At 39.2% G+C, this 20,722-nt stretch overlaps 1 protein-coding gene across 4 annotated transcripts in view; it reads right to left on the bottom strand.

Annotated features, from left to right (window-relative positions):
* The window catches only part of LOC134211254 (uncharacterized), a 406,246-nt gene that overhangs the window by 381,019 nt on the left and 4,505 nt on the right, over positions 1–20,722 (bottom strand). The gene's annotated exons all lie outside the window — the stretch shown is intronic.

Below are 20,722 nucleotides of genomic sequence, written 5' to 3'. Positions count from 1 at the left end.
TTCGGCCGACAATGTCCATGTCATCCGCGAAGCAAATAAATTGACTGGATCTGTTGAAAATCGTACCCCGGCTGTTACACCCGGCTCTCCGCATGACACCTTCTAGCGCAATGTTGAACAACAGGCACGAAAGTCCATCACCTTGTCTTAGTCCCCGGCGCGATTCGAACGAACTGGAGTGTTCGCCCGAAATCTTCACACAGTTTTGCACACCATCCACCGTTGCTTTGATCAGTCTGGTAAGCTTCCCAAGGAAGCTGTTCTCGTCCATAATTTTCCATAGCTCTACGCGGTCTATACTGTCGTATGCCGCCTTGAAATCAACGAACAGATGGTGCGTTAGGACCTGGTATTCACGGCATTTTTGAAGGATTTGCCGTACAGTAAAGATCTGGTCCGTTGTCGAGCGGCCGTCAACGAAGCCGGCTTGATAACTTCCCACGAACTCGTTCACTAATGGTGACAGACGACGGAAGATGATCTGGGATATCACTTTGTAGGCGGCATTAAGGATGGTGATCGCTCGAAAGTTCTCACACTCCAGTTTGTCGCCTTTCTTGTAGATGGGGCATATAACCCCTTCCTTCCACTCCTCCGGTAGCTGTTCGGTTTCCCAGATTCTGACTATCAGTTTGTGCAGGCAAGTGGCCAGCTTTTCCGGGCCCATCTTGATGAGCTCAGCTCCGATACCATCCTTACCAGCTGATTTATTGGTCTTTAGCTGTTGAATGGCATCCTTAACTTCCCTCAAGGTGGGGCTGGTTGGCTTCCATCGTCCGCTGAACTGACGTAGTCATCTCCTCCGCTGCCTTGACTTTCACTGCCTGTACTCTCAGCGCCATTCAGATGTTCCTCGTAGTGCTGCTTCCACCTTTCGATCACCACACGTTCGTCCGTCAAGATGCTCCCATCCTTATCCCGGCACATTTCGGCTCGCGGCACGAAGCCTTTGCGGGATGCGTTGAGCTTCTGATAGAACTTGCGTGTATCTTGAGAACGGCACAGCTGTTCCATCTCCTCGCACTCCGCTTCTTCCAGGCGGCGTTTCTTCTCCTGAAAAAGGCGGGTCTGCTGTCTCCGCTTCCGTCTATAACGTTCCACGTTCTGCCGGGTACCTTGCTGCAGCGCAACCGCCCGCGCTGCGTCCTTCTCCTCCAGAATCTGTCTGCACTCTTCGTCGAACCAATCGTTCCGTCGACTTCGACCCATATACCCGACGTTGTTCTCCGCTGCGTCGTTAATGGCTGCTTTAACTGTATTCCAGCAGTCCTCAAGGGGGCCCCATCGAGCTCACCCTCTTCCGGCAACGCTGCCTCGAGATGCTGCGCGTATGCAGTGGCGACATCAGGTTGCTTCAGTCGCTCTAGATCGTACCGCGGCGGTCGTCGGTACCGAACATTGTTGATGACGGATAGTTTTGGGCGCAGTTTAACCATCACCAGATAGTGGTCAGAGTCGATGTTAGCGCCACGATATGTCCTGACGTCGATAATGTCGGAGAAGTGCCGTCCATCAATCAGAACGTGGTCGATTTGTGATTCTGTCTGCAGTGGTGATCTCCAGGTGTACCGATACGGGAGGCTGTGTTGGAAGTAGGTGCTGCGAATGGTCATATTCTTGGAGGCGGCGAAATCAATTAGTCGTAGGCCGTTTTCGTTCGTCAGCCGGTGAGCGCTGAACTTTCCAATAGTCGGTCTAAACTCCTCCTCTTGGCCAACCTGAGCGTTCAAATCTCCTATGATGATTTTGACGTCGTGTCTTGGGCAGCTGTCGTACTCACGTTCCAGCTGCGCGTAGAATGCGTCCTTATCATCATCAGTGCTTCCGGAGTGTGGGCTATGGACGTTGATTATGCTGAAGTTGAAGAACCGGCCTTTGATCCTCAACCTGCACATTCTTTCATTGATCGGCCACCACCCGATCACGCGCCTTTGCATATCGCCCATCACTATGAAAGCTGTTCCCAGCTCGTGTGTGTTGCCGCAGCTCTGGTAGATGGTATGATTACCTCTAAACGTTCGCACCATTGATCCCTTCCAACAAACCTCCTGCAGCGCTACGATGCCGAATCCACGGTCCTTGAGCACATCGGCGAGTATGCGTGTGCTCCCGATGAAGTTGAGAGATTTGCAGTTCCACGAACCGAGTTTCCAATCGCTAGTCCCTTTTCGTCGCAGTGGTCTTCGCCGATGGTTCCGGTCCGTACTCTCTTGTTGATTGTTCGTTGCTTATGATTTTTTAAAGGCTGGCTTGCAGGGCCTGACACCAAACCCCCTAAATTTCCGGAGGACCATTCCTCCTTATTTCCGGTGGACCATGGTGCACAGTTTCACTTAGAGTCCCTCGCTGGCACTCGGACGATGATCAGCCGCCCCTAACATGGAGAACAGACGCTGTTGTGAGCCGATCCTGACATGGAGAACAGACGCTCAATAAGATTTGCACCTCCGGAGAGGAGCAAACCCCCCTTCCCTGTCAGCATACGACCATAGTTCCCACCGGGGTTGGTTACCCGATCTTCCCTAAGGTTGCTCGTATCCCAGCCAGCACCGCGGGGAGGTAGGGATAGGAGTTGCTGGGTAAGAGGCTAAGGACCGCGAGATGGGGTCTATTTTATTCCTTCAGGTACGCGAAGTACCAATGGTACGCTTTACCCAGCATTTGCCGTGCCAGTCAAATCGAAGTCAAATAACTGTTATGAAAATAAGAAGACGAAAACTGTGTTTCAAACCAATCTAACGCAAGATCAATGTGCTTCGTTTAATAAGCTTTTTAGATCGGAGACGAGCCAGCCTCGGGCTGAAAGTCTCTTTAATAAAGACACAAAAAAAAAAAAAGAAAAAAAAGCTTTTTAGAGGTGTGCGCCGCCGCCACCGACAGTTTTTAACATGCCGCCGCCGCCGACATGTTTGCATCGGCACGCCGCCGGTTTTAAATTTCCCACGCCGCTGATCTATAATTTTTCACGCCGATTAAAATTTGAAGAATTCCGCAAAACTTTCTGTGCAAATTCAGAAGATTCAGTGGAAGTTCCGTTTAATTTACTGATAGATCTCAGCAACATCACGTTGAAACTCCAGAGAATTTTTCGTGAAGATGTCAATGATTTTCATGAAAATTCCATACAATTTCTTGTTAAAATTTCGGAAAGCTCTGCGTAAAAAAACTATGCTAAATATTTCGTGTAAAAATTGCGAAGAATTTCCCGCTGAAATAAAAAAACATATCAAAACATAAATTGAATTTGAAGAGTCGTGCGGCAGACAGCCATTTGGCCGAAGGCCACAAGGCTGAACGTTGTTTGGCCGAATATGTAGTTTAACCGATACGAAAAGACTATTTGGTAGAAGCAAGCTTGAGCGTAATTCGATAACTTGTTTTAATGTTGTGAAATCTTCGATTATGTTTACTTAATTTGATATCCCAAACTAATTTTGATATCGGTTTCTGATAACAAAATAAGTACACATTTTGATGTCCTACCATTCTATTTAGTTATATACAGCAAAATGAGATAAAAATATGTACTCAATCCTGATGATTCATATTTGAAAACAAATTATAAATCATTTTGTCATCATCATGTCAAAATCCAAATATGTTTTGTATATGCTCTCATTATGCTTTCAGACTTTGCTAGGGTATCTAGCATAAGGTTATTTGGTCGAACAGTTCCTTTGACTGAAAAAATAACGTCGAAAAGCTTAATAGCCCAATATGCCCTTTGGCCGAAATAGTAGTTTGGCCGAAAGGGGCCATTTGACCGAAATGGATATTCGGTCGAAAGTGTCGTTCGGCTGAATTGGTCATCTTGGATATTTTCAAGACATTAACGGGAGAATTTTTTTCACCTCAAACATTTTATGAACTTCCAGAAAATTCTAAGTTCTTCCAAAATATTTATTTGAAAATTATTTTCGGATTTTAGACATGAATTATAATTTTCGAGATCTCTTTGGAATTACCAAGAGGAGCTCCTTGGATTTACCAAGGAAAATTGTTTGAAATTTACATGAGAATCTCTTCTGAGTTTTCACGGGAAGTTGTTCCAAATTTCTACAGGAAAATATTCAGAATATCCATAGAAAGTTCCAATTGAGTTTCTGTTGAGTGATTTTTCTGATTTTTTTGCAGGGTTTAGTTCATCACTAGATGGCTAGTTTGGCCTAGTCAACTTTAAAACAACGGATAAGTTGCTTAGAATTTTAAAGGATTTTTTGGATTACTGCAGAAAATTCTTTCTATTTTCGATAAGAAATTCTTGGGCGGTAAACTGGTAATTTGGCCGAAAAGCCGTTTACCCTAACAGGTCGTCTGGCCGAAACGATCGTTGGCCGAAAATGGCGTTTAGCCGAAAAGGATTTTTGACAGAATGGGCCATTTGACTGAACGGGTAATATTGTCAAAAATAACCGCTCGTTTATCTAAATGGACCTTTTGTCAATTGACCATTGAACAAAATTCCGTAGCCTCTTTACTTTTAAGTCGATACTGGCCTTAAGAGCAAAAAACATCCAGCTAAGTACCATTTAGCAAAACTGAAAGTTTAACGGAAACTGTTATCAGGTTAATACTGGTTTGGCCAAAATCGACGTACAGCGAAAAGGAACATTTGGCCGGACTTGTAAAAAGTTGTTTGCCCTAACAGGTCATTTGGCTAAAAATGCCGTTCGACCGAAAAAGTCATTCAACCGAATAGATCATCTGATCAAAAACGTCTTTCGGTAAGAATTCCCAGAATTATTTTTCTGTTATGCGATGCCTAAGTGCACAAACTAATCATATAGGGGAAGTGCACCGGTTTTGGACAACTTAGTGCCTAATTTGGCCAACCCTGAAAAATACATATTTTTCCAAAATAATCGATCAGTTGAATGCAGCGTTGAACCATGAGGGATATATCTTTTGATGGAACTAATAAAACCCTCGCGAATTGCTTTATTTTTGGAGTTATTCGCAAAATTGGCCAAATTAGGAACATGGCCAAAACCGGTACAGTTCCCCTACCAGTCGCGAAAACGCTTTTTTCGTACAAAAGTATAGGCGATATATGTATATTTCTTATTCGACCGTGCACGGTAATGCCACGATTTTTAAGCGAGTTTGTTTGTTATACATTGCGATATAATTTGTGATAACAAGCTCTGCTTGACAGATAATCCGATTTCATTTGAGTTTGTTTGCTAGAATATGGGATGTCAACAAATGAAACTGAAATAAACTCGTAAAAAAGCCTACTGTGTCGGATATAAACTTATTATCTGTGCACCACAATGCGATTTTGATGAAATTTAGATCGGCCAACGATTTTAAACGTGCATTCTTATGCGATGTGAGGTCGTCTGGGTTGTCATTTGGCAGAAAGAGCCATTTGGCCCAAAAATGTCCTTTCTGCAACCTTCTTTGAAAAGTGCCGTGAATTTATCATTTTGCCAAAATGGCGTTTAGCTGAATAGGTTATTTGACATTAAATGCCGTTTGGAGAAAGGATAGATTTGCAGAAAGGACATTTCCGGGCCAAATGACCAATGACCATTCCTATCAAACGGCATTTTCGGTCAAATGATCTATTCGGTTAAATGATTTTTTGCCAGTCCATGTCTGTCTGTCCGTGTGTATGTATGTGGTGTGTATGTGTGTGCACAAAAGCTATAAAAACATTAGACAACATTTCGTATAGTAATCCTTAACCGATTTTCTCGCAACAAGTTTCATTCTACAGGGTACAAAGCCTTGTTGATCACAATTGAATTTTATAACGATCGGCCATTGCGTTTAAAAGTTATGAAGAAAATGGTACATCGGACCTTAAAAACCCCATATAAGGTTGGTGCTTAACTAAATGCGAGAAAGGCACCACCAACGCTAGGTGGATTAATCTGGGTTTTTCAGCTGTATGTCGCTTTCAGTCAAACCGTTTTCGACCTGATAACAGTTTGCGTCAATTCGGCTTAATGGGATTTGGTTAGATGACTTTTGGCTTAAAGGTCGGTATCGACTTAAAAAGTAGAGAGGTTACGTAATTTCGGTCATTAGGCCAAACGGATATATATATTTTTAACTAAATTACCCGTTCAGTTATTGACATTTGGCAGTATGACCTATTGGCCCAAACGATATTTTCGGCCAAATAGCCCATTCTGTCAAACGAACATTTCGACCAAACGGCATTTTCGGGCTGATGACATTTTCGGTCAAACGATCATTTCGGCCAAACAACCTGTTAGGGCAAACGACTTTTTCAGCCAAATTACCAATTCGGTCGTATGTTGCTTTCGGCCAATGGAATTTCCCAAGAATTTCTTATGGACAATACACAAGTCGCTCGATAACTGCAACATGTTTTCGTTTCAGTTAGCACAGGCCGTTCGACAACTGATTGATTGACGACATTGTCAGACGACATCAGATGCAACAGAAGTGCACCTGATTGTGCAGTGCAATGCAGCTATCATCGAATTTGAAATCGTTTTGAAGTTCAGCTGTCCGATAACTGCAAAACTGATGTAACTATCGAATTGCAGTAGCATTGCAGTTAAATGACTTCCAGTTATCGAACGTCTATTGTACAAAAAAATTCCTGTAAAGTCCAAAAAAATTGTGAACTATTTTCTGTTGAAATCCAAAGATTTTTTTTATTGAAATTTACATTTTGAGCAATCTTTCGCACAAAATTCTAAGAAGTTTCCCTTTAACGTTCCGGAGAACTTCTCGTGAATATTCTAGAGAATTTTCCTTGAAAACTTCTTAGAGTCTTAGAGTCTCTCTCTCTGTTTTATTATTGACCATGTCAAACTAGTTGTTATAATTATTCTAGACTGAGAAAGCCAACGTTACAACATCCATTCTACCAGCCTCTCCTACAATTATGAATAATTGTCTGTGTAAATTTCGAAGAATGCTCAACAGAATCTCAACAGGAACTTTCCGTGAATTTCCGAAGATTTTCCTGTAGAAGTTAAAAACAATTTCTCGTGGAAATTCTGAAGTTTCTCATGTGAATTGCGACGAATTTTATGTTGAAATTTCAAACAATTTTATTTAGGAATTCTAAAGATCTTCTCTTGGATTTCTTCTTAGATTTCTCGAAACCTCAAAGTAGTTCCCGTGGAATATTAGAAAATAATTTCCAGATTTAGGAAAAACTTATAGTATTTTATGGAGAACTTCATTAAATTGTTAATGCGAAAGATTCTTTCTTTGAAACGTAATAAAAAAATCGCCACGCCGATTCACGCCGCCGCCGTCGGCTAAAAAGGCTTTCGGCGTGACGCCGAAAACGTTGCCGCCGCCGACCAAAATTCTGACATACGCCGCCGCCGACGAATTTCGAATCGGCGCACACCTCTATTACAACACTATCGATTCCGCACTAAATAATTTTGTGCTCTTCGATGCAGACATTAGTTTAATCACTTCGCGTTCTCCAACATGTTCTCCATGATCAGCATCAACACGATCGATTGCACACTGGTTAAACAAATTTCTGCTACGCGAGTTAGGTTTTTTCACTTCGCGTTCTCCCGGACTAGCTGCCGTCCCACGATCGATTCCACATTCATATTGTGCAAATAGTAAAAAAATATCCCCAAATTTAAATTTGAATCTTGGAAACACTGAAGACGTTTTATTGAAGAAAACTACATACTTACATATATGTCGACCAAGAATGGGGTTATGTAGTAAGCGTTAATAGAAAAATTCGTATAACCTAATGTTTTGAAAGCAACTTAACGATTTTGTTCAGCGGCGCTGCCAAAATTTTTGATAATATAAAGTCTGGTTTAAGTTTAAATTTGTTTCGAAATTCCGCGGAATTCCATTAAATTTCGTTAGAAGCTAGTTTTTTCTAGCGAAATTTTAGCAATTTTACGAAACGAAACGAAATCAAGAAAACAGATTTTGCCATGCTCAAATTCCGCGAAATTCCGCGGAATTTCGTTTCGAACCACTTGAAACGAAATTTTTCGAAATACCGCATATGCTTACTACGCATTAAGTAATGTTTCCTACCAACCCTTCATCAAATCTGTCAAATTAGCATTAGCATTAGCATTAGCATTAAGCATTTCGCACAAATTCGTAGGTGGTACAAGCCAACACTATTGTACGAGAGTAGCTTCACTTTCATCCGTTACCACAGATAATGGTTTGGGACTAATCACTACCTCTTAGATGGAAGCAAGGCACTTTCCAATAGTCGAGATCTGTCCTGGCCACGTCCTTGCGAATGCTGAGGAAGGGGAAGGATGGTTAGTTGGACACCTACTTAGGAAAGATGCAGAGAACTCTACGACCTCTCATATGTGCCACGGGAGGTTTTGGGATTGTGTGGAAGGTTATAACAGTAGGAATCGTTTTGGTAGAGAACGTGAAACACAGAAAGAACTAAGATAGAAATACAAAGTAGGAAATGGACGAGCCTGGAATTGAACCCACGACCTCCTGCTTATAAGGCAGAAGCGGTAGCCACTAGACCACCGAGCTCGTTTCATCAAATCTGTCAAATATACAAAAAAATAGAAGCCTGAGAAAAGATTTAATTTTTTTTAATTTTTTCGCCAAATTTTTGTAAGGCTGACTAATGGGGGAACAAGTGTCCCCATATTGAAGAAATAACTTCAAATCCAAATATCCTAAAACTTTGATAGAATGTTGACATTCTCATCAGAACAGATCATTAAGCATATGTATAGCTTTGTGCTGTGAAAAAACGAAAGCATTTGGTCATTGTTAAGAAAAGTTGTTCAAATTTTGCATGGCCAATAAAAAAATCTTTAGGAAGGTCAAAACAAACAAACCGCCCTGCAGAATAAATAAGGTTGTCAATCCAAAAAATACCTCACCACATAAAGACCTTTTGTCTAGAGGATCTATACTAAAAAATACGCTAGAATAAAACTACTTTAATTCTCGATAAAACAGGGGGTGATCAAGTCTACCCGGAGATCAAGTCTCCCCACCTTCCCCTACCTATGTACTTACATATCAGGTTTCGATGATCAGAAAATCGTTGCCGGCGCTCGAGGTAGCATTTTTTCTTTGTAATTTTCAGGGAAAACATTCGAAATGTCGCCAGAAAACTTAAGGAATCTTCCAAAAAAAACATCAATATTTCCACAAAATATTCTTCTAAATTCCCCCGAAAAATATTATGACATTCCTAAAAGACATTCTGTTTCATTTCTTTTAAATTATGCCGAAATGTTCTTCTGCTTTTCTCAAGAAAATTGTGTAATTTTTCTCAAGGCATTCTTCTGTATTGACCCAGGAAATTCTATATAAAGATGGATCTAAAGTTTACTGAAATACTCCTCGAAATTTCTAAAGCAAAGTTTTGAATCTCTCCAAAAAACCGTTTTAAATTTTTCCTTGAAATTCTGTAGGATTCTAAAGGAAATACATCTCAATCTATATAATAAAAATGAAATGGTCTGTGTTCGTATCCGCATAGCTCGAAAACGACAGGATGGTTTTCTCCATTCCTTCGGCAAATATGTTCGTTATCATTTCCGACGGGTTTATATGATATTTCCCTAGGTATGTGAAAATCACGAGTAATGTTGAGTAAATCGTGAAAAACTAAAATTAGGAATCGTATAGAAACTTCGCATGGGCAGTTCACAACGCGCATTTTCGCCTACTATGCAGGACAACGTCTGCCGGGTCGACTAGTTCTAAAATAAATTCTTAATTTCAACCGGAAATTATTTTAAAGTTCCAACGGAAATCCTTCGTAATTTCCAAAAGATTTTTTTCTAAATTTTAGGAAATTATTTCCACAAGAATTTCTTTTGAATTTCCACGGCAAATTCTTTCAAATTTTAATTGGAATCTCTATGGAAAAAAATTACAATTCTAGACATTTTAGATAACTCATTGAAATTAAGACTGCTAAGTGAAGTGGATTTCTTCAGCAATCATGCACTACTGCAAAGGGCATTTTGAATCACTTCTGTTGTACTGTAAGAACGAGAAATTATAGATCAGCAATAGATTTGAAATAGCTGCGTGCATGATCAAAAACTGTCGGTGACGGCGACAATAAAAATTCTACAAGGTATCTGGATTGCCCCTGAGGCGCATTTATTATCGAATTAATTGGACCTAAGTGCATGGTGAGTGTATGTCAGTTTCAAGTGATGTAGGTACAAAGTTCAAATCATTTGATTGAAAGAACATGACATAAATAACGGTGACTGTAATACTTAGTGGTTGTGGGTACTAAATTAAATAGGTCTCCTCTCCTTTTTCAAATCCATTTCATTGAACATCATCATGTTTCAGTATAATTATCAAAAACTTGAAGAAGGATATTCAAGGTGAAGTACAATAACATGGTAGGATAATGTTTACAATACGTCTCAACATTTTGACCTACTCGTTTGGATTGGGAACATTTAGCAAATCCGAACATTTCAGCCACATAATTCTTAATGCGTTTCGACTGCCGTTAAAATTAAATGGAAAACAATGTGTTGCCGTTTTGACTATGATTGAAAATTATGATACAGTTGAGACACAATTTTTTCACATTTCCCATTCCACCTACCGCTAGGGGCCTAAAATTGCAAACAGAAAGATCGGTTTCCCGACAGACTTGCGCAACAAACGTAAACATGCGCATCTACAGTCGGTCGTCTGCCATTACCGCACCGGGAACTCCAGCAGCCTCGAAAAGAGATCAAGAATGATTGTTGCGTTTGGGTATCGGTTGGCCCCATTTTTTTTTTATTTCAAAGGAAATATAGCTCCGGAGATTTAAATGCTGCACAGTGGACGCTGCCAATCGAAGAATATATCGATTATCCATTATTTGACCGTACGATGGTAGCGGTTAGGCTACCTTTGCGACCCAGCTTTCTATGCACGCAATGGAAATTCATCTAATTATTATTCATTATCCTCCAGAACGATGTCTCTTTTTCTAATTAATGAAGGTTGCAACCAGTTTCAGATAATGAAAATGAAATGGTTTGAAATAGAAGCCTACGCCGAATGAGGTCACTAACAGACATGAAGGCAATCAGAAAAACCCAGATTAATCCCAGCCGTGTCTTTCTCGTGTGACAAAAGATATTAATAAAAGCACACAAATTATCGTGGGCCATTCCTATCAATTTATATTTTCAATATTTATTTTTTTAACTTTTTTGCTTTCCCTATAAAAAATAAGAGATATTTTTTTACTTTGAATAAGCCTATTGCTTTCCGAGGTTTTGTTTTTTCAAGGGGACCCCGTGTGAAAAAAAAAACATCAGGGAAAACCAATTTCAAAGGTGGGAAAAAATTGCAATTTTCCAAGTAGTAAGTTCTGTTTCATGGACATGTAACACTTCTTCTTCTTCGAGCTCGGTGGTCTAGTGGCTACCGCTTCTGCCTTATAAGCAGGAGGTCGTGGGTCCAGGCTCGTCCCTTTCCTACTTTGTATTTCTATCTTAGTTCTTTCTGTATTTCACGTTCTACCAAAACGATTCCTACTGTTATAACCTTCCACACAATCCCAAAACCTCCCGTGGCACCTATGAGAGGTCGTAGAGTTCTCTGCATCTTTCTTAAGTAGGTGTCCAACTAACCATCCTCCCCCTTCCTCAGCATTCGCAAGGACGTGGCCAGGACAGATCTCGACTATTGGAGGGTATAATGCTTTCATCTAAGAGATAGTGGTTAGTCCCAAATCAATATCTGTGGTAACGGATGAAAGTGATGCTACTCTCATACAATAGTCTTGGCTTGTACCACCTACGAATGTGTGCGAATTGCTCAATGCTAATGCTAATGCTAATGTAACACTTCTGTATGTAGTCGTTGAGCTCGTTTGACTCAATGCCTCATATAACTATAACACGATTTTCCAAATTTGTCGTCATTTTATTCAACCGTCTAAGACGAGTTAAGTACTCTCCATTCAATTCCACCAATTAGTTCGATATCTTTGCAGATACGTATCTCGACCACAACTGTGTGGTCGTCTTCAGTGTCTCGTACTTGACTCGACTTAAGTCGACTTAAGTCGTGTCAAGTACGAGACACTGAAGACGACCACACAGTTGTGGTCGAGATACGTATCAGCAAAGATATCGAAATAATTGGTGGAATTGAATGGAGAGTACTTAAACCTCGTCTTAGACGGTTGAATACATTCCACTAAAAAGAGCTTAATATATTTTTTCTGTCATTTTATTGTCACGAGTCACGATGTTTTACTAAAATTGTGATTTCCCCTTCGGATCAACATACCTTTGTTGGAACAAGTTGTAATTTTGAGGTCAAGTTAGTATCTATGTGATTTTTACGTAAATTGTTACGTAAATAACAAAACCAACAAAAAACAATCCGAGTAAAAGGAGACTCTGTATATGTACATTCTTTCGTTACACCACGTACACCATGATGTGCGAGATAGTTAAAAATCACGCATTTCTACATTATTGTAAAATGCGTTAACTTCACGCAGAAGTAAAACGCTTACTCATTAAAAAATACATTTCTTAGAAAAAAGGCAGAGTCTTCTATGGGGTCAATCTAGCAAACGAGGGCTCGATTTTACAACTTTTTGTACAAGCTTTCTTCGTTAAAACTAGCATTACACCGCAGGAATCCAAAATATCCTTGAAAGCATATCCTTGAACAAGATGCCCGTGCAACCTTACACATCGGGAATCTATTCCACGGATTTTGCTCACATGTAGTTTCAAAGTATCGGGATTGAAGTGATTTTTTAATTTTCCGGAGGAATGAGGCTACATTATCTTTCCATCCCATAAAATTTACATAAATATGTTTGGTTACCCAAGTAACAATTTTCATGCTTGTTGGATTTATTTAATTCTTATAGCGGATTTATGACAGCAGTCACTATGGCTAGTTGCTCAGATTTATTGGCGATCTTATTGCTATCAATAAACGTCAAATTCCGATTGGTCTTGTGAGCACCTCTACGGTTGTAACGAAGAGCGTAATAAGTCCTATTTTCAAAGCTTGGTCAAAGCCATAATTTTTGGTCATAATGTGGTCAAATGAACAACCCCAAAAATAATATTTACATAGCAAAGAGTTTATAACGGTGTTTAATAAAAGCAACATCTTTCTGATCGAAATCTATGATGGCCATATTGGAAATGGAGAACCAGCTTCAAGTCAGTAAAATGTATCACTGGAATTTATGATTAGACGGTATTTCGCCACGAAAGACACGTTTTTGGTAAAAGATATAAAAAACAAACATATTTGGGTGTGGGTGGAACCCAACCCATTTTTTGGCCCTTTGTATAGAAGTTTGATAAAAAAAACACTAATAACTTTTAAACAATAAACCGTTCATCAGATATAACTAGTGCCTTACTAAAACAGATGATAGATAGTTAAAGTTATTATCATCATCATCATCTAGTTAACCTTGCGAGCAGAGGCTTTGGATTGCCATTCCATTTTTACAAGTTATTATAATTTGGTTCCCTCAAATACTCACGACGCGACAATCGCGACGTGATTTTATCGCTTGGCGACTGCGGTTCTGTCGCCGTTGATATGGAAGCGTAAATGTAACATTTCCTGCAGCGACCAAACGATAGAATCGCTGCGAATAGCTGTCGCCGTCGTGGCAATGAAATCGCTTTGGGCTAGTGGAGCCTTTATAAAAACCCGTAAAACCCCGCTCATTCGACAATGATTTTTGAAGAACGAACTTACTTTTCAAGCACAAACTAAAAGAGGTTCCGTCGTCGGGGGTGACAATGGGTCAAATGGGGGTGAGAATGGGTCACTGTTTCAACTACTTAGAATGCATGTAGAATAGATTGAATGCATCTGAGGGCAAGAAGACTAAAATATAAGAGACCTTTTTGGATGATTTTGCTCTACGACCTCCAGACTGCCGATGAGAGCGATGACCCATTCTCACCCCCAGACCCATTGTCACCCCCGAAGGCGGTTATAAACTACAGGTAAAAATTTTCACTGTCGTCATCCAAAAAGAGTGTTGCTCTACCACGAGCAGTAAATCCGTGACCCATTCTGACCCGTGACCCGTGAGCCAAAAGATCCAGAACATCCGTAAACTGGTCAACTCATGTTTGTATAGTTCTCTGACCAAGTAAAAAATGTCTTACTCTCATGGACCTTAGCGGCCAATCCACGTCCTCCGAATAATCTGGAACATCCGCAAAAGTGGTCAATCCATGAGATTCTTTCTATAAGATTTTAAAGTTTGTGGATTTTTCATTCCAAGAACCAATTTTCGAACAAGAAACGAATGAATGAACTACTTGAATCTTCTTCTCTCTCTTCTCTATATAACAAAAATTAAATGGTCTGTGTTCGAATCCGCATAACTCGAAAACGTATGGGAGGATTTTCTTTATTCCTTCAGCAGATATGTTCTTCATAGTTTCCGACAGTTTCCTCATGCAAAAATCACGAGTAAGATACAGAAAATCGTGAAAATCAAAAATTAGGTTTCGTATGGGATTTTTCGCATGGAAAGATCACAACGCGCATTTTCGCCAACTGCATAATCTGCCGGGTCGACTAGTCTTGAATAGTTTACATAAGATCCTCCCGATAGCCACTCAGGTCCATGAGAGCGGGTGACGAAAAGCATGTCTTGCTCAGAGTACGATAATAAAAAAGATTTGATAAAATGCGCCATAAATGAGTTGCAAGAATTGTATGGATGTTCTGGATCTTCGGAGGGCCTTCGAGACGCCGCACACTGGGGCAGACCTTGTCCAAACATGGAAAATCCTTTCAGTCATTGAATGGACAATAGGTGTCTTAATCGAAATTTCGATATATTTCAAGGCCGACATTTTGGTCAGATCGGCCAAACAACGTTTTTAAAGTGTGATTTCTTAAGAGAAGTTTTTTGTTACTTAATTTCGATAAACCTGGCTAATGTCAAAATTCCAGAGCCTGCTGTGATGATTTATTTGTTTATTTAGAAAAGGAAAACCAAAACAGGAAATTTGATCAGTAATAGTACTTTATCACCAGTTTTCCTATTTAGTATTATTTAAAATCAAGGATAGTGACAAAATACACGATTCGTGGTGGTGATCCAATTAGAAAAAATGATTTCTGGCGCTTAATCGCGGAAAAAAGGCAATTTTATAGTATTTTTCACATATCTCGTTTATGCGAAGGGGCAGTGTCGGGAAAGTGTGTTAATCAGCAATGGACAGAAAAATTCATGCCTTCCATGAAAAAAAAAAATTCGTAGATCATGTCTTTAGAATAGTATTTGTATGGAAGGTAGGGTGGCTCAAAAAACACTTTTTCAATTTTTTTGATTTGCCGCCCTCTTATTCGGTTCTATTTGGTTCCCTGATGCTCTGGACAAAATTTCAGCCAAATCGGGTAACGTTTGGGCGGTGCTAAACTCGATGGAAGTTTATATGGAAAAATGTATGCAGAAACATCCAAAAACAGTGATTTGCAGTTGGACGGCACAATTTACCATCAAGAACTATGATACTCATTCAGTTCTTGTAGAATTAAATACAGAAAGTTATGCTGAAAACTGCGAGAACATTAGAGTTTATTAAGCAAAGATATTAGCATTTTACTGGAGTGTTGTATGGGTGATTTTATTTCTTTTCAAAGGTAAAAGAAACGAAATTTGCTCAAACCCCACTTCAGAGGAATGCTAATAACTTAGCCGGACAAACTCTAATCTTCTCGCGGTTTTCTGCATAACATTCTGTATTAAATTCTTCAAGATCTGAATGAGTATCATAGTTTTTCATCGTAAGTTGTGCCGTCCAACTGCAATTCACTGTTTTAGGATATTTCTGCATACATTTTTGCATATAAACTTCCAACGAGTTTAGCACCGCCCAAACGTTGACCGATTTGGCTGAAATTTTGTCCAGAGCATCAGGGCATCAAATAGAGCCGAATAAGATGGTGGGCCATCAAAAAAATTGAAAAAAGTTTTTACCATACTAATTTGAGCCACCCTAATGGAAGGGCATGAGTTTTTCTGTTTATTGTCGATTAAAACATCTGAGACGAGCTTGGTAGGCATAATGCTATTGCTTCTGGGTCGTGGGTTCAATCCCAGGCTCGTTCCATTCCTTCTACTTATCTTTCTCTACATTTCTCATGTTCCCGCAATCGCTAGAACAGGAAATGGACTTCCTACCGTTTCCATTTCTATCCTCTACCTTTAAATTGACTATTCTAGTAGTAACTGCTAGAACTGGAAATGAACGAAAAGCCCCAAGCCCGTTTTGCCCCAGTCCTATTTTTAGAACATTTCTCACTTAACTTTTCAAAAGGACCTAAGTAACATTTTTTTTATGATTTAATTTGAGTACTGCAATCAAAAGCTTTCATACTGGTCTGTTGATTGCGCTATTCAAATTAATTCATGAAAAAAATGTTACTTAGGACCTTTTGAAAAGTTAAGCGAGATTTTTTCAATGAATTGAATAGATTGAATAGAGTCTGTGGCGAATCTTTAATGTGATCTGTGAGGGTGAGATATATTCGGAATTGGGCAATCCACACTGATGACAGATATGCAAATATCGTAAAACGGTTTGGTTGCCAACATTGACTAGTGAATAGCAGGCCATGACTTTGCCTCTTCCCTCGTCGGACAACGAACGGAGTCACACGCGCGATAAGACAGCACACGCTGTGACATTTGGTTGTCCCTGGTTGGAAATTATTGTTTTGTAAGTATCCTGTGGGCGTGATTGGGACATTTGCTCATCGGTTTCGACTTGTTGTGTCGAAGACGCTCTGGAAGAGCATCGGATTCGCGAAGTCGAAGCAAATTCTGCTCTTCCCTCCTATGGGAAATCCCATTGCTATCTGTCAGAGTTTGAGTGAAACATGGCCGCCATCTCCTCCTCTCTGTTGCTCTACTGTAAAAATCCATAAAGAACTGTCATTGTTTGTGTGAAGAATTTTGCTTCGACTTCGCGAATTGAATGATTTGCTCATCGGTTTCGACTTGTAGTGTCGAAGACGCTCTGGTAGAGCGTCGGATTGAATGATTTGTCTCTCGGATTTGACTTGTGATGTCGAAGACGCTGTGGGAAAGCGTCGGAATGAATGATTTGCTCATCGGTTTGGACTTGTAGTGTCGAAGACGCTCTGGAAGAGCATCGGATTAAATGGTTTGCACATCGGTTTCGACTTCTGATGTCGAACGGTTTCGACTTAAAAAGTTGAAAGCGCTCTGGAAGAGCGCCAGCATAAATGATTTGTTTTCTCATCGGTTTCGACATGTCATGTCGAAGCTGCTGTGGTAGAGCGCTGCTGCATTGAATGTTTTGGCTTGTGACGTCGCAGACGCTGAAAAAAGTTATTTGTTTTCTCATTGGTTTGACTAAAACGAGTTAATGATTTGTTGTTCTTATCGGTTTCGACTAAACATGTTTTGTTTTCGGAATAAATGATTTGTTTTGTCATCGGTTTTCTGCTTGTGTTGTCGAAGGTGCTCTGGAAGAGTATCGGAATGTTGCAGCTTTTGATGGTGAAGGTTGTGTAGAAGAGGGGCAGATTGTGTGTCAAAGAAACGTTAATGCGGATCAGTAGAACGCAACTATTCGAATTTGAATTTCGAAGGTGAGAGTACCGGACTGATTGACTTGAGCTTGAAGGGCCAATACAGAGTATGTTTGGAGAGCCACCGATATTGTTTTTATTTTCCCATTGGAAGGCCATGAAATTATATTGGACATGGTCTGCCGGATCAAATTCTATTGGTTTTGGATTGCAATGCTGGAAATATTTGCAAAAAAAAAAATAAAAAGTAATACAGCTTGAGGATCATGAACCTGGAATAGTTAACATTTTCAGAAGGAAAATTAATTTGTTTAGTAAATATGCATTTGCGTATTAATATGTGGACTTTGAATTGAAATATTGAATTTGGATTGTTTTTGGTATTGGTGATGATGATAATGACACATTTGATTTTTGATAATGGGTGAGGTAACATGATTATTAGATTTGAAAATTGGAATTGGCTTGGTTGCAAATATCGAAATTAATATTATTTTAGAATCAACTTTTGGTAATAAGCTAGAGATTGTATTTGAAAGATGGACTTAGAGTTAGATTAGAATATTAGTTGTGAAAATTGGATATGAATATGAAAAAAAAACTGTTACAAAATACATAATCATACAATGGCAGATATATATAAAACTTTCTATTAATTACTGAGGAAATGCTATAGAACACTTAAATAGTAGACCAAGAACTAGTTGCAATGCAGAGCCATGGAAGATGAAAAGAATGATAAAAAAAACTTGATTGTTTTATATGAATGTTTGATTTTGGTATTCCATAATAAAAACGTTCCAACGTTGGTTTGGGATTAAAACTTTGTTCATGCAATAGGAATATTGGATTTCCTTTCCGGTTCATACATTGGATTTGAGTATCAGATTGGAAAATCGTATTGAAATATTTGTATTCCAATTTGAATTATGACGATTTTAAATATGGGAATTGAGTACGGATATTGGATACTGGATTGTAGAATTAGATTTGGCTGTAATTTAAAAAAAATGCGATGTAAATAGTTGTTTATGAAAATCCTAAGTCAACTTTTTTTTATTTAGTGGGAGAAGAAGGGGAATGTGAGGGTGAGATATATTCGGAATTGGGCAATCCACTTTTAGAGTGCATTGATGACAGATATGCAAATATCGTATAACGGTTTGGTTGCCAACACTGACTAGTGAATAGCAGGCCATGACTTTGCCTCTTTCCTCGTCGGACAACGAACGGAGTCACACGCGCGATAAGACAGCACACGCTGTGACGGATAGTTCGTTCGGCAGAACTAGGCCGCACATGATCCAACAACAGTTTTATTTTTAAAGTAATGTAGCTGCTCCAACGGACATTTTTGGCTTTAGTGAAAACCCGAAATTGGCATTATGGTGTACCTCCTACTAAGGGGGGCATGCTATGATGCAAAATAAAACGTCACCTCTGATGATTTGCTTTTTGAGCTTCAAATGTCCATGTGATTGACTGATAGCGCTGAACCCCCTTAACCGATTTCAACCAAAATTGGTACACACATTTTCTGTCCTAAGGATGTAGAAGGGTCATTGAGTAAGGAAGCGGTTATGGAGGAAGGGGTTGTCTTTAGAAAACTAGCAATTCAGTGTAACTCTCAACCCCCAGGACCAGTTCCAACCAGATTTGGTATGTTTATTGAAAATGTAGAAGGGCCAAAGAAATCTATAAAAATAGATCGCCACATGGATACAATTCGATAAGATAGATCTACCTCTGTGGGTTTTGTCACATTGGTTTTGTACTACAGCATTGGACATTTTAATTGCATAATTTAGTTTTAAGTACCGAGCAAAGCCGGGTACATATAGCTAGTTTTACATAATTGTAAGAAAATCTAATAAACGCTGGTGGCTGTACTGCCATTCTACGCATGATGGTGATGATGATGATGACGATGATGGTCCCGTCACATCCCCCTACAAAGTTCTGAGCTGGACGAGTTATCGTTAAGAAATTTAATTCAGATCAACTTAATCAGATTTACAAAAAACGATCCGATTATTTGACATATATAAATTCTTTTAAAAAATCCATTACTATACAGCAAAAAACATAATTTAAAAAATGAGCCGTTCATTTCAACTTCTAACTTTCGTTAACATCAGTAGAAATACCTACAGTCAATCAGAAATGCAAAACTTGTGATACCTCTCGCACAGATTTCAAAAGTTTCACCATGAAGCGCGCTTCATAAACTCACACTGAAAATATTCAATATGTATCTCAAAAAGTGAGGATTCTCGTGTTAAACCAATAGCATGGGCGTGTAGAATATCTTCAGTGCATAATACTGCATACTCGAGTAGACGAAAATAGCTCAATAATATCATATCTTGATTAGATAGCAAAATGTGATATGGACATGATTGACATAAGAGATAAAAGATCAGACGACAATATCAATAATTTGCACTAAAATATCATGAGGAGATCAAGTTATGCTATTTGTAAAAAGTAATCAATATCATATGCTATTTGCTCTCATCCATAAAATATCTTGATATTGAATTGATATTTCGGTGCAAATTTTCGATATTGTTGCCTGTTCTTTTATCTCTTACATCAATCAAGTCCATATCATGTTTTGTTATTCTGGTCATGGCTTCTGCCCGGGTAATAATAACTCGTAAGTATCTTTCAGAGTTAAATTTGATGTTCGACAATACAGAAGCCAAATCTTGTGTTACGTTCCGTCGAAATCAAAAAGTTTCGGACGCGAATACATGCTTGTACCAAATTAAAAAAAAAATAGAGAATTGGTATTTGAAATTGAACCCTAATTTTCATTGCTGACGTCCAACCGGTACGAGATTTACTAATAATGAGACCAGAAAGCGTCCCACGAAACACACTCAGTCTTATCGATAAAATGGGTTTCCATACAATTTGCATGGAATTTCTAAATTTTGACCATCCACAGGGTGTCTGCAAATTATCCGTACAGATTTTGATAGTTTGCTTCTACAAAGCAAAAACAAACAATAATGGACTGAATCGGTAGCTATACCCGGGCAAAAGTCATGAACAGAATAACAAAACATGATATGGACCTCTTATATGATTGATATAAGAGATAAAAGAACTGGCAACAATATAAAAAATTTGCACCGAAATATCATTTCAATATCAAGATATGCTATGGATAAGCACAAACTAATGGCACATGATA

Source organism: Armigeres subalbatus, chromosome 2 (genome assembly GCF_024139115.2).
Source record: "Armigeres subalbatus isolate Guangzhou_Male chromosome 2, GZ_Asu_2, whole genome shotgun sequence".
Lineage (NCBI taxonomy): Eukaryota > Metazoa > Arthropoda > Insecta > Diptera > Culicidae > Armigeres > Armigeres subalbatus.
This window is presented reverse-complemented; position numbering and strand designations above follow the sequence as displayed.